Below are 12,855 nucleotides of genomic sequence, written 5' to 3'. Positions count from 1 at the left end.
GGATATATGTGGGTGTTGTTGAAGGTAAATAGAGCATAGTCTTTTTTGGGTTTGGCTGTTTTTGCTAATTTAGTTTTAGGTTGTGATTTTATTTTGTGAATGATTTTGTTGACCATTTCTTTGCTGTATCCGTTGTGTTTAGCTATGTCGTGGATTAACTTCAATTCATTATTTTGGTCTTCTGTTGTCATTGGGATGTTAAAGGATGATTTATAAATCATACTATTGTAGGCTGCTCTTTTATGTGTATTGGGATGAATGGCGTCATTTTTTATGGTATTTGAGGTGTGTGTGGGTTTCCTGTAGATCTTGTAAGATAAGTGGTTGTCGTGTCTGGTTATTGTTAAGTCTAGGTAATTTAGTGCACGGTTATTTTCGGTTTCTTTGGTGAATTTAATTTGGGGATCTAGAGTGTTAAGCTTATCTAGTATAGTTTGTGCGTCAGTGGATCTATTATCTAAAACTACGAAGACATCGTCAACAAATCTGCACCAAAAATGTATATTCTCTATTTCTTTGATTGACGTGTATTCTAGGTTATCTATGTATATTTCTGCTAATATTCCGGAGGCTGGAGACCCCATAGGTAGGCCTTGTTGCTGATAAATGGTATCGTGAAATCTGAAATAGTTATTGTTTATGGCGAATTCAAGTAAGTTTATGAATTCGTTTATTTCTAAGGTGCTCAAGTTGCTATTGTTTTTTAGGTTCGATTCTATTATTTTGATTGTTTGTTTAACAGGAATGTTAGGGTACATATTTATTATGTCAAATGAAGCAAGAGTATGGTGTTGTTCGATCTTTAGCTCTTTGGTTCTGTTGCAAAAATCTATTGAGTTTAGTATTGTTTTGTTTGCTAAAAATGTATAGTGCTTTTTTTAAAATTTTTGGATGAATTGCGATAATTTGTAGGTTGGACTGGCTCTATAGTTTATAATAGGTCTCATAGGTACGTCTTCTTTATGTATTTTTGGGTAGGCTTTCGCGGTCGGTAATTGGGGGTTCATTGTTATGAGTTTAGCAGATTCAGTTTCGGTGAGAAGAAAATGTGTGTTTTTAAGTAAAATTTTTAAATTCCTTTGTATGTTATTGGTTGGATCTCGGCGTTTAATAGAAAAAGTATTGTCTTGGAAACATTTTTTAGTCTTTGTTATGTATTCATTTTTATCCATAATGACCGTAGTGTTGCCTTTGTCGGCCTTCGTTACTAGTAGATTGTTCTGTTTTATTTTATTTTTAAGTTTGTTTAAGTTCGATCTATTGGTGGTATTCATGTTTGGGTTATTATTGTGGACGCTATTGATGTATTGCGGGATCTTTCTACAGATTTCGTGTCTTGCTTCGTCTCGTATGTCATATGGGATCTTTTGTAAAGCATGTTCTGTTTCGGTAATGGTAGTTATAATATTCTGGTAGGATGATGCATTACCCCAGTTGTGTTTGGGTCCCCTGTTCAATATATCCGTTTCTACGTCGTCAAATACGGTTTGCGTAAGATTTTTTATAGGCGGATGGAATTTATGTTGGGAATTCTTGTTAGGAAGAGAGGGATCTTTGTTTTGGATTATGGTTAGTGGCTTTGGTTTACTTTGTTGTTGTTTCAGTGTTTCCAGTTTTTTGTTTAGTGTGTTTTGTTTCTTTATGGCTAAGTCTTCTATTTTTTCTCTGGAAATTCGTTGAAAGTAATTCCAATAGCTGTGTGGGAGTTCATGGGATGCTTTCAGGTGTGTTGAGTAAAGTTCATTATTAAGGTCTTGTTTCTTCCGATATAGGAATTTTATTTCTTCTTTTAACCAAATTTCATTAGTCCTGTTTTGTGTTTTGCGTGTCTGAGCGGTTCGTCTGTGTTTATTATTGTATTTCTGGAGAAATTTCGGTGTTGTTTGAAAGGCATTCCTTCAAAAAGGCAATGCTTTTGGTGGTGTTCATTAGTTTAATTTTCAAGTTCTGATATTTAAATGCCTTACGTTTTGCCTGGTTGGCTTCCGTATTATTATTTATAAATTTCATTTTCCGTATTGACAGACTCAAAGTATAGATAAGAAATGTGTTTTTCCACCATTCAATACACAATTTATTTTAATAGATTAAGCTAGTACACCTCAAATACCATAAAAAATGACTCCATTCATCCCAATACACATAAAAGAGCAGCCTACTTTAGTATGATTTATAGAGCCTTTAACATCCCAATAACAGTAGACCAAAATAATGAATTGAAGTTAATCCACGACATAGCCAAACACAACGGATTAGCAGAAATATACATAGATAACCTAGAATACACGTCAATCAAAGAAATAGAGAATATACATTTTTGGTGCAGATTTGTTGACGATGTCTTCGTAGTTTTAGATAATAGATCCACTGACGCACAAACTATACTAGATAAGCTTAACACTCTAGATCCCCAAATTAAATTCACCAAAGAAACCGAAAATAACCGTGCACTACATTACCTAGACTTAACAATAACCAGACACGACAACCACTTATCTTACAAGATCTACAGGAAACCCACACACACCTCAAATACCATAAAAAATGACTCCATTCATCCCAATACACATAAAAGAGCAGCCTACTATAGTATGATTTATAGAGCCTTTAACATCCCAATGACAACAGTAGACCAAAATAATGAATTGAAGTTAATCCACGACATAGCCAAACACAACGGATACAGCAAAGAAATGGTCAACAAAATCATTCACAAAATAAAATCACAACCTAAAACTAAATTAGCAAAAACAGCCAAACCCAAAAAAGACTATGCTCTATTTACCTTCAACAACACCCACATATATACTATAACTAATATTTTCAAGAAGCACAACATAAAAACAGTATTCAAAACCACACACAATAGTACCAACATTATACATAACACTAAAACAGTCAATAATAACAATAAATACAACCAATCAGGTGTCTACCGTATCAAATGTAACAACTGTGACATAAGTTACATAGGACGTACAGGCAGAAACTTCACCATCCGCTACAATGAACATATAAATGCAGTAAAACATAACCATTTCTCATCAATAGGCCAACATGTAGAAGAATCCAAGCATAGTTTCACAAACATCAATAACGACATGACGATACTAAATATAAACTCCAAGGGCCCCCTGCTCAACATAACCGAAGATTTCTACATTTCTTTAGACCAATACGCCAAATGAAAAAACCAGCATTATTTTTGACAAAGCCATTCCGATATTAAAGAATGATTATCTCAAAATAGTAAACACACGCTCTAACAAACCAACGAATCACAAGCCTGACCCCGCCCCTACTTCTCCAACGGCCACTCCTTCTTCCCCTCCACCTACATTCCCCTCCACAGCTAATATGAGCCCCAGACTCACTCGCAGTAGAACACAACAAGCCTTCAAACACATCAGCACAAGACTTCCACAACAACTATAGTAAGTACTCTTTCCATACACACACTAGGCATTCCTTCATGCACACACTACCGGCATACTTATATCACTTTATCTTTACAGACTACAAGAACAAACATAGACGAGAGAAGTGTTACCACCGACTACTTCTAAATACATGCTCGAGACCTGCTGTTTGCTGTATTGAAACTTGCCATAGTATATCACAAGTTGGGATATATAACATAACGAAATTTCATCATGACAAAGGCCCACATCAATAAGACGTACACTAGTTTCAAAATGTCCTCGAAGATTACCCTACACAACTAAAATCAACATTACTTAGAAGGATCTGCACAGAGGACAGAAGAATGGAATCCATATAACATAAATTGAAAAAATTTTAACAAGTGTCTACCTATACGTACAATTTTAATGTGTTGAAATTTTTTTAAATGTTATATATTGTGACCTGTGTGTTTTTAATATGTTTTACATACTCATGCTCTATTTATAACTTTTTAACCTGACCACTGATATTTTAATTATATGCTATTATTCCATCCCCCATTAGACATCCGGATGCCTAATACAATAACAAATTGTGTATTGTCTAATGGCTAAAACAAAACATGTACTAGCTGATGATGGCCGTTAAAGAGCCGAAACCGGTACTAGCTTAATCTATTAAAATAAATTGTGTATTGAATGGTGGAAAAACACATTTCTTATCTATACTATGATAGATATATTCATAGAGTAACTGGTCCGATAGTGGAGGGTGCTTGGGATCAAGGAAGGACTAATGTTATTGATTGTTTGAAAAGCAGTGCCAAACCCATTTGGTTAGCCGGAGTCTCCTGGCTTTTCAGCCAAATATTTAGTGTATTCACTAATGGATATAAATACAGGCCGCACAGCTCATTTGGAACTTGTTCAGAGAGTGATGGTGAAAGGTGATCTTGAAAGGGCTGCGTGTGAAATCGCGATGAGGAAGATTGTACAGGAAGAAAATTATAATATAAAACTCTTCCTTTCTGATAGACACAAAGGAGTAAGGTATTCACTGAGAACGCAGTATCCTGATATTGAACATGAATTTGATGTTTGGCACATATCAAAAAGTCTAATGAAAAAGATGAAAGCTCTCGGTAAAAATCATCCAGAAGTTCAAGCATGGAAGGCCAGTATAAATAATCATTTATGGTGGGCAGCACAAAAATGTAATAGAAACAGTTCTGTGTTAATTGATAAATTTACGTCAATTTTGCACCACGTAAAAAAATGAGCATAAGTGGTTAGAAAACGGTGAATGGAAATCCTGTGAGCATGATACATTAACGGAGGAGGAAAAGAGAAAGAAAACGTGGATTAAAGGAAATTCAAGTTCATATATATATTGGAAGTGCGCACAAATGTGCATAGTACAACAAAAGAAATAATTTAAATATTATTTCTATTAATACTTAGTTTTGCGTATTCACTTATGGTTTTTGTTCGCTTTGTACACAGTTTGATGTGGTAACGATCACACGTCTTTTCACACAGTTGGCATATGCAAGTCTTCATAGGATTGTGGTACACCTTGTTTTTGCAGAGGTGATGGAAGCCGTGCACAGACAGTCTCGTTAGTACATGTCTCATCTCGAAGTTTGCTGATGTCCAGGTCCTATCGATCATCGCACCCGTGCTGTTCAAGTTCATATGAAGCCTTGAAGAAAACAGTTTTAGACAAATCTTTTTTTAAAGATGTGGAACATATAAAACACTACGTTCACACCGGAAACCAAGAAAGTTATCACAACCTTTGTTTGAAATACGCTCCTAAAAGAGTTCATTTCTTGTACAGAGGCTTAAAGCTCAGGTCAGTGATTGCTGCATTTGGACTATAATTGGAACATCAATAAATTGAAAGCTGGTATCAAAACTCAGTACTCAAAATCAACAGGAGCCTGGGTGATAAAACAGAAATATGAAGCGTCAAGCGATGGATGGAAGAAGGCAATAATGAACAAAATAAATCTCTTGCAAACTAACTATAGTAGAGCCTCACCTGAAGATCAAGCAATGGATCTGTCACTGCCTAAAAACATTGATCAAATACCTCGACCTTCCAATGACGACCTGATCAAGAAGCACTTCTCACGATTTCACCTGCAGCAATAAATGAGGTACCGTACTTCATGTCAAAATAATACATTATCTATATTTATCATACAAACAAGCTTAGGAAACTCTTACATAATTCTACTGTTTTAATTTCATTTTTTCATTTACAGCTTGAAGCCCACATAGGTGCCATCGGGTTCCGGAAATGTGTTCCTTATGGTGTTGACAACACATGATGGTATGACAACTCTGTTCTTTTTACCAATCGCAGTCCATGAATTTACCCACGAAGTGAACTGTGTGTAACAAATAAAACGCCAAGTTCTATTTGATGGATTTAAAGCTGTCAGTAAACGTTTCCTTGCCATGTTTTTAAGCTCATGTTATGCCTTGTCATTGTCAATACTTCACGGTCTAAAATAAGCCTTGTAAACGAGGGATTTCTTGTTATACACATAAATTTCTCAGATTTCACTACTTTTACATTGTCTAATTCACAACAGCATACACATTTTCTTCAGCTGTATCCATGACGGTACACTCATTACATTTACACCAAATTTGCATGCCGGCACGGCCTGTAGTGTTTAGCATAACCATGTCAAGATCGCTATCTGAATGGACATCAGTAAACGTCGTTCGTTCTGGCTCATACTGATACGGACAAATGATATTTACATCCATTATAAATAAATATAAGCCCACCAACACTGGCAACAGAAGAACACGGCAGTAGCAGATGGAGTGCGGGAAAAGACTGCGTGAGTTTACTCCCAGCGTCAAGGCTGCTAGGTAGACTCTACAGCGCAGTGACGTCACGACCAGTTACTACTTCCGCACATAACTTGAGAATGGTTGGACATAAGAGGCATCGGATTAACGGCATTGTTATTACATTCCCATAATACATCTTTAGCAATGAATAACGAAAATGTGTTTTTGTGTTGTGTTCTCCATTAAGATAACTAACTATTCATAACTATATAAGCTATTAAGATATAAATAAAAAAGGAAATTTTATCTGAAACTTGATGTTATGATTAATTTTATGCATAGTTACAAACATTTAACAAATTTTTTTTGCTAGGGGCTTTACGTCGCGCCAACACAGATAGGTCTTACGGCGACGATGGGATAGGAAAGGCCTAGGAGTTGGAAGGAAGCGGCCATGGCCTTAAACAATTAACAACGCCAGGAGATATACATGTACAGAACTGTATATAGAACATTTTGTGTCTTTTCTAGAACCTTATAAGGTGGTATTTAGTCTTTGTTTTTCAACTATCCAAATGTTTCAAGATATAATGCAATTGTAAATAACAAGCTTATTTCAGAAGGTTTTGTGTTTGTACAGACATATATTATAAATATTCTAATGTAGCCTAAGTACTATACGCAAACTTTTTCCTGAACCCGATTTTTACGGGGTGAGGAGTAAGGAGGGAGCGCTGACAGTTTCGGTTATACTGCCAACTGGATGGAAATGAAATCTGAATTGAATCGATAATATGATCGATCGATATGAATTTTCTAAACATTTATTATCTTACGCCAACAACTCTGTCACACATACATTATTTAACATTATATAACATTTCTCGATGCAAATCTTTTTCCTAGCATGAATTATATAGTTTGGCTTTGCTGTGTAAACAACATCAATACTAGTTCGTAAAGTGTACGCCAGATGTCGTACAGCGATAGTTTGTGTTTCAAAGGTTGCCAATATGGATGTCGAAGATAACCGAGGTCTACCAATTCAGCACTAGGGAGCTCAGGGCTCAAGAAAAGGTTCGCGTATAGTAGTTAAATGTCCTTGTTACTTCATCCTAGGCTGATGATGGCAAATAAAATTGCCGAAACCAGTACCAAAAATGACAAAAACGTGACGTTTTAATTATTTCAATTTTTTTAATAGTATTGAACAGGTGGAAAACACTACCCTTACCTTTGACTGTAAATCTTGTTTCAATACGGACCAATAATGAATTTTTTGACATTAACTGAAAAGAGCTGTTTCTTAAGAATAGCTTCTTCCTATTCACTTCTTTTTAAATTCTACATTAATCTTATTCCAATTTTTTTCTGACTCATCGGGTACTCCTAGGAAACAGATTAGTAAAACAGTTCTTTCCCTGGAACTTTCCACTATTCGACCCCCCGCCCCGAAGAGTGTTCACGGATCACGGTTGTCTGCGGCTTGGTCATTCCAGCTCTGGGACTTTGGACTGTTAGACCGGCTGCGTTGTAGTTGGGTAAAAGTGAGAAAATGTGTGGTTTTTCATTTCATCGACTATTTTATATGAAAGCACTGCCTTTCAATTGTGCCATTCCTGCTGATGTCATTGTATTGACCTACGTTCATTTCAGTCTTCTGAGGATTTAATAATAATAATAATAATAATAATAATAATAATAATAATAATAATATAATAATAATAATAATAATAATGTTATTTGCTTTATGTCCCACTAACTACATTTACGGTCTTCGGAGACGCCGAGGTGCCGGAATTTAGTCCCGCAGTTCTTTTACGTGCCAGTAAATCTACCGACATGAGGCTGTTGTATTTTAGCACCTTCAAATACCACCGGACTGAGCCAGGAACTGAGGATTTAAAACGGCAGGCGGAAAGAATGTTTGCCATTATAATGAAAACTCCCCAACCTGATTGTGACTGATAGTAGGCAAGCGATCCTACCATTACAATGAAAATTCCCTAACCCAGTCTTCATATGACAAATGACGTTTGGTGAATTCTTCTAGGGTAACGTTACAAGCTATGCAATTTAACACAATCTTGCTCACGTGTACACTACGTAACCTAGAATTCTGTATACGATGTAGAATTCCAGAGCGAAGCACGGGTACATCAGCTAGTATTTAATAATTATAAGGTACAGACGTATCAAGTCTTTGCATGGCACGGCTCGGACGGAGGAAACAGTTCAACTCTTTGCACGACGTCATCGGAGCTACAGTACGGCCTTTACATCACGAAGGCAGTGATATCATGCTTATCAATTACCTGTATATAAAAAAATCACCTGTGTCCCAAAAAAACACATTCAACCATTTTTGGAGATCTCAACTGCAGGATAAATAAACCTGCAGAAAAATCAAAAGTTATACTAAAGTATTTAGTGGAAGAAGGACTGCCAGTGCTGAGTGCTAAAGACGAAAAGACATACTTTTGCTACAATGGTAGTAGTACCAAATCATCTTCAGTAACCAGAAAAGAGTAATAACATTCTCAACAATAACTATGCAGAATGTACCATCACGAAACAACTTCCCAACACAGCTTCTTTTCATGGACAAATAATTATCCCAGCATACCATCCATACCGTAAGCACCTCCAGATCAGATATGTACAAACTACACAACCAGAAACAGGAACTATCATGAATCCTGAGTGAAGTTGACAGAGAAAATATAAACACCACAGCAAAGAGGGAGACCTTGGTAAAACTGGCAGCTTTACTAAGGAGTGCATATCACAGGAAGGAAAAGCCTTGGATCAATTCTGCTTGTTACTTAGCTAGAAAAAGCCTGGAAGCACTACACAAAACCCAACTGATCAAAACAGATGAAGTCCTTGAAATACTCACAAGAAAAAAATCGAATAAAAAGCAGTCATAAGAGTGAAAATTGATATACTTCCAAAAAAAAAAAAAAAAAAGAGAGAGAGAGAGAACAAAATTATAAGAGAAGGCGGAGAAGGAGCTTTTTACAATCCTGAAGGCGAGATTCCCAAAATTTCTGTCCTGCAGTCCAAAGACTAAACAGAATACACTCATGATTAATACCAACATACCGATAAAAATCAGCCCATTCACAATTGAAGATGTGGAAAAAGTGATTCAGCAAGGCATGGGAAAAGCACGAGTTTTTTAAGAGATCTACAATGAGCATTTAAAAATCTAGCTGGCCATTTATGAAAAAATTATTACCAGTCTTTTAAATCAGTGCTTACTTCACGACAATATACCAGACAAATGAAGGGAAGGTATACTACAAGTGCAGTACAAGGGTAAAGGCAACGCCATTAACTCTAATTCACATTGAGGAATAGCTCTTGTATCAGCACTTTTCAATACTCTAAAAGCTCCTTATAAGGAGGGTAATGACATTCACAGACTGAAAAATCCCAGATGAACAGTTTGGGTTTTGGACCAGACGACAAAATGCCTACATGCAGCGATACTGAAAACCTAAGGTTTACACAAAGAAAGCTGTAACACCGTTTGTAGACTTCAGAAAAGCTTTCGACTATTAGAAGCATGGTATTGGAAAAACTATAGAACATTGGACTACCACATTACTTAATAAGGCTAATAAGAAACATCTCAATGGAGAACTATCTATCAATGGTCATGTAACGACCTCTCAACCATTACTCCGAACTGAAGGTGGTTTACAAGGAGACCCAATGAGTCGTATGCTTTTCAATAATGTAACACACAATGTAGTCCAAGCAACAAGCTAACACTAAACGAAATCTGCACCATAGAGAAGGTAAAGGTCCGCTTTCTGAAAGCTACGAATTTGCTGGCGGGACCTAGCATTTACAGTGCACTATGTCTTCTGGTATAGGTTAGAGCAATTTTGTTACTTTCATTAACCCTTGGCTTTGACAAAAGGAAAAGTGACTGAGGTATGAGTGATGCTAGTAATGCCATTCCTTATGCAGCCAGTCCCTGCTATGAATAGTGTGAAAATGTTGGCTCATAGGGTCAGTTGGAGCATGCATTTCTGTGGGCTTGGCAGACTGATATGTAGTAGCAACTTCTGGCATGGTGAGGAAAGCATGGGGAAACTACCTCACTCTTCATTTCCCTAGTACACCTCTTGGCTGTGAGCTTGCATCCGGGAGATAGTAGGTTCGAATCCCACTATCAGCAGCCCTGAAGATGGTTTTCCGTGGTTTCCCATTTTCACACCAGGCAAATGCTGGGGCTGTACCTTAATTAAGGCCACGGCCTCTTCCTTCCAACTCCTAGGCCTTTCCTATCCCATCGTCGTCATAAGACCTATCTGTGTCGGTGCAACGTAAAGCCCCTAGAAAAAAAAAAAAAAAAAAAAAAAAGTACACCTCTTCAGTGATGCCTATACCATCTATGACAGCTGATGGCGGAGCTGTTGAGGATCCAACCTGCCTTCGGGCCGAGGACTAAACATACATACTCTTGTATGTTGGATATTCAGCCCGATACTATGGAAATGAGGAGTAAGGTAGTTTCCCGTTGCTTTCCTCATCAAGCCAGAAGTTTTTATTACACATCAGTATGCCAAGCCCACTGAATTGCACACACCAACAGACCCTATCAGCAACATTTTCACACCATAACAGGGACTGACTGGATAAGGAATGGCATTACTAGCATCGCCCACACCTCTTGGCTGGTCTAAATTCACTCCCATAAAGATTGGTGTATGAACTGACAAGCAAATCATTCCTTACTGAAGATCTCACGATAAGGTGTTTTCTAAAAAAAAGTAATGTTAAGGAAATGTTGCAAATTTTGTACTGGGAAGACTTGTAAGTAAGTTAAGGAGATGAGGTGCTTGACTAGGCAGTATGTTCTAAACTGTCAGGGGAGAGATGGCATAGAATAATATTAGTAGACAAACTTGAATGTAGTTTTTAGCAGCAGTATACAAGAGACAGACTAAGAAGCCCAACCCTGACACTACATAGGTATAGCATTAGAATGCAATCGTGCCAAGATCATAATGAAAACAGCAGAAGCACAAATAAAAGGTGCCAAACCCACCAAATAGTTTGGATTCAAACCAGATAAGGTTACAATTCACATCCTCGAGGTTCTAAGGGAAATCAGAAATGCCCTGGCATGACCAGCTACTCCAGTTTGCAATTTTCATTGAATACTCTCAAGGCATTTGACAATGCTGTTCCGAAAAATGAAAGCAGCTTCAGGGGACAAGATTCGCTACGCATAGCTTCCAAGGAAAGATCTGCTCAACTGCCAACCGCAAACCCTGCAGATATGAATTGCATATGGATTCTAGTGCTGGGAGATCCCAGGATGGGTTCGGCTCGCCAGGTGCAGGGCTTTTGATTTGACTCCCGAAAGCGACCTGCGCGTCGTGATGAGGATGGAATAATGATGAAGACAACACATACACCCAGCCAGGGAAATTAACCAATGATGGTTAAAATTCCCGACCCTGCCGTGAATCGAAAATGGGACACCTGTGACCAAAGACCAGCACGCTAACCATTTAGCCATAGAGCCGGACTAAATTTTAAGGGCTGTATAAACGAAACTCACCTCCTCCATTACTACACCAAACTGAGAAATGGCCAAAATATATTTCAAAACATGTACATATTTATTCATGTATGTGCACATTGTGCTTCATATTAAATCATTAAAGTACGGAAGATCATAACATGAAGCTTAAGTTTTAATTCAAGAAGACAAATTGGGGCAAAAATTAATTTATGCCTATAGGTAGGAAAATTAGGGATTGAAATAATTTAACAATGGAGTGATTGGATAAATTTACAACTCCTTTTAAATTATTTAACAAATGACTGACTAAGCAACTGGATAGGGAATCTGCCGATTGAGTGACAGCCCTATATGGAGATCAGTGACTGATTTAAGTTGACAAGTCACCAGTTTACTAGTTGTGCTATGTAAATTATTGATAAGATAATACACCAAATACAAATACCACAATGATGTATTAGAATGAAGAGACTGTGCAACTATCTAAGCATCCCTAGCCCAAAACAATCCTCCAAAGACAGGATTGCTAGACACGGTATAAACACCAAATATTCACTAGCTCGATTTTGATATGTGAACGTATTCATCGTAGTGTAAGAATAATAAATCTCGAACAGTTTCCTCATAAAACGATTCTCTGGTTACTGACATTAACGTGATACACCGCAACTACAGAAGAAGAAAACAAATCACAAACTTTGTGTGACGCGGGGAAACAACCCCCCACCATCAACACACAAGTTTACAAACAAATACACAGGGCCGTTCACCGCCACTACACACTAAAACATACAACTGCCGAAGCTGCATTTATAAATTTCAGCAGATACAGAGTTCTGATACATGACAGAAATTGTGGACCAGCAAACCGATTATCAGCAATGCTGTTAAAAACAGAGGGTAACAGTACGGTAATGGCAAAATATTCTTACGAGACATTTCTAACATAAAAGTCCACAATAAAACTTAGTTTATGTTACAACAAATTCAGTCACACCTGTATATATAAAAGACTTCAAACACAAGTTTATTTACACTGACACAATACAATTAATACAAACCCAATATCAAATTCCCACCGCGAACGCT

The sequence above is a fragment of the Anabrus simplex genome, chromosome 1 (assembly GCF_040414725.1).
Source record: "Anabrus simplex isolate iqAnaSimp1 chromosome 1, ASM4041472v1, whole genome shotgun sequence".
In the NCBI taxonomy this organism is placed as follows: Eukaryota; Metazoa; Arthropoda; class Insecta; order Orthoptera; family Tettigoniidae; genus Anabrus; species Anabrus simplex.
The sequence above is the reverse complement of the archived record's forward strand: the minus strand, read 5'-3'. Positions refer to the sequence as shown.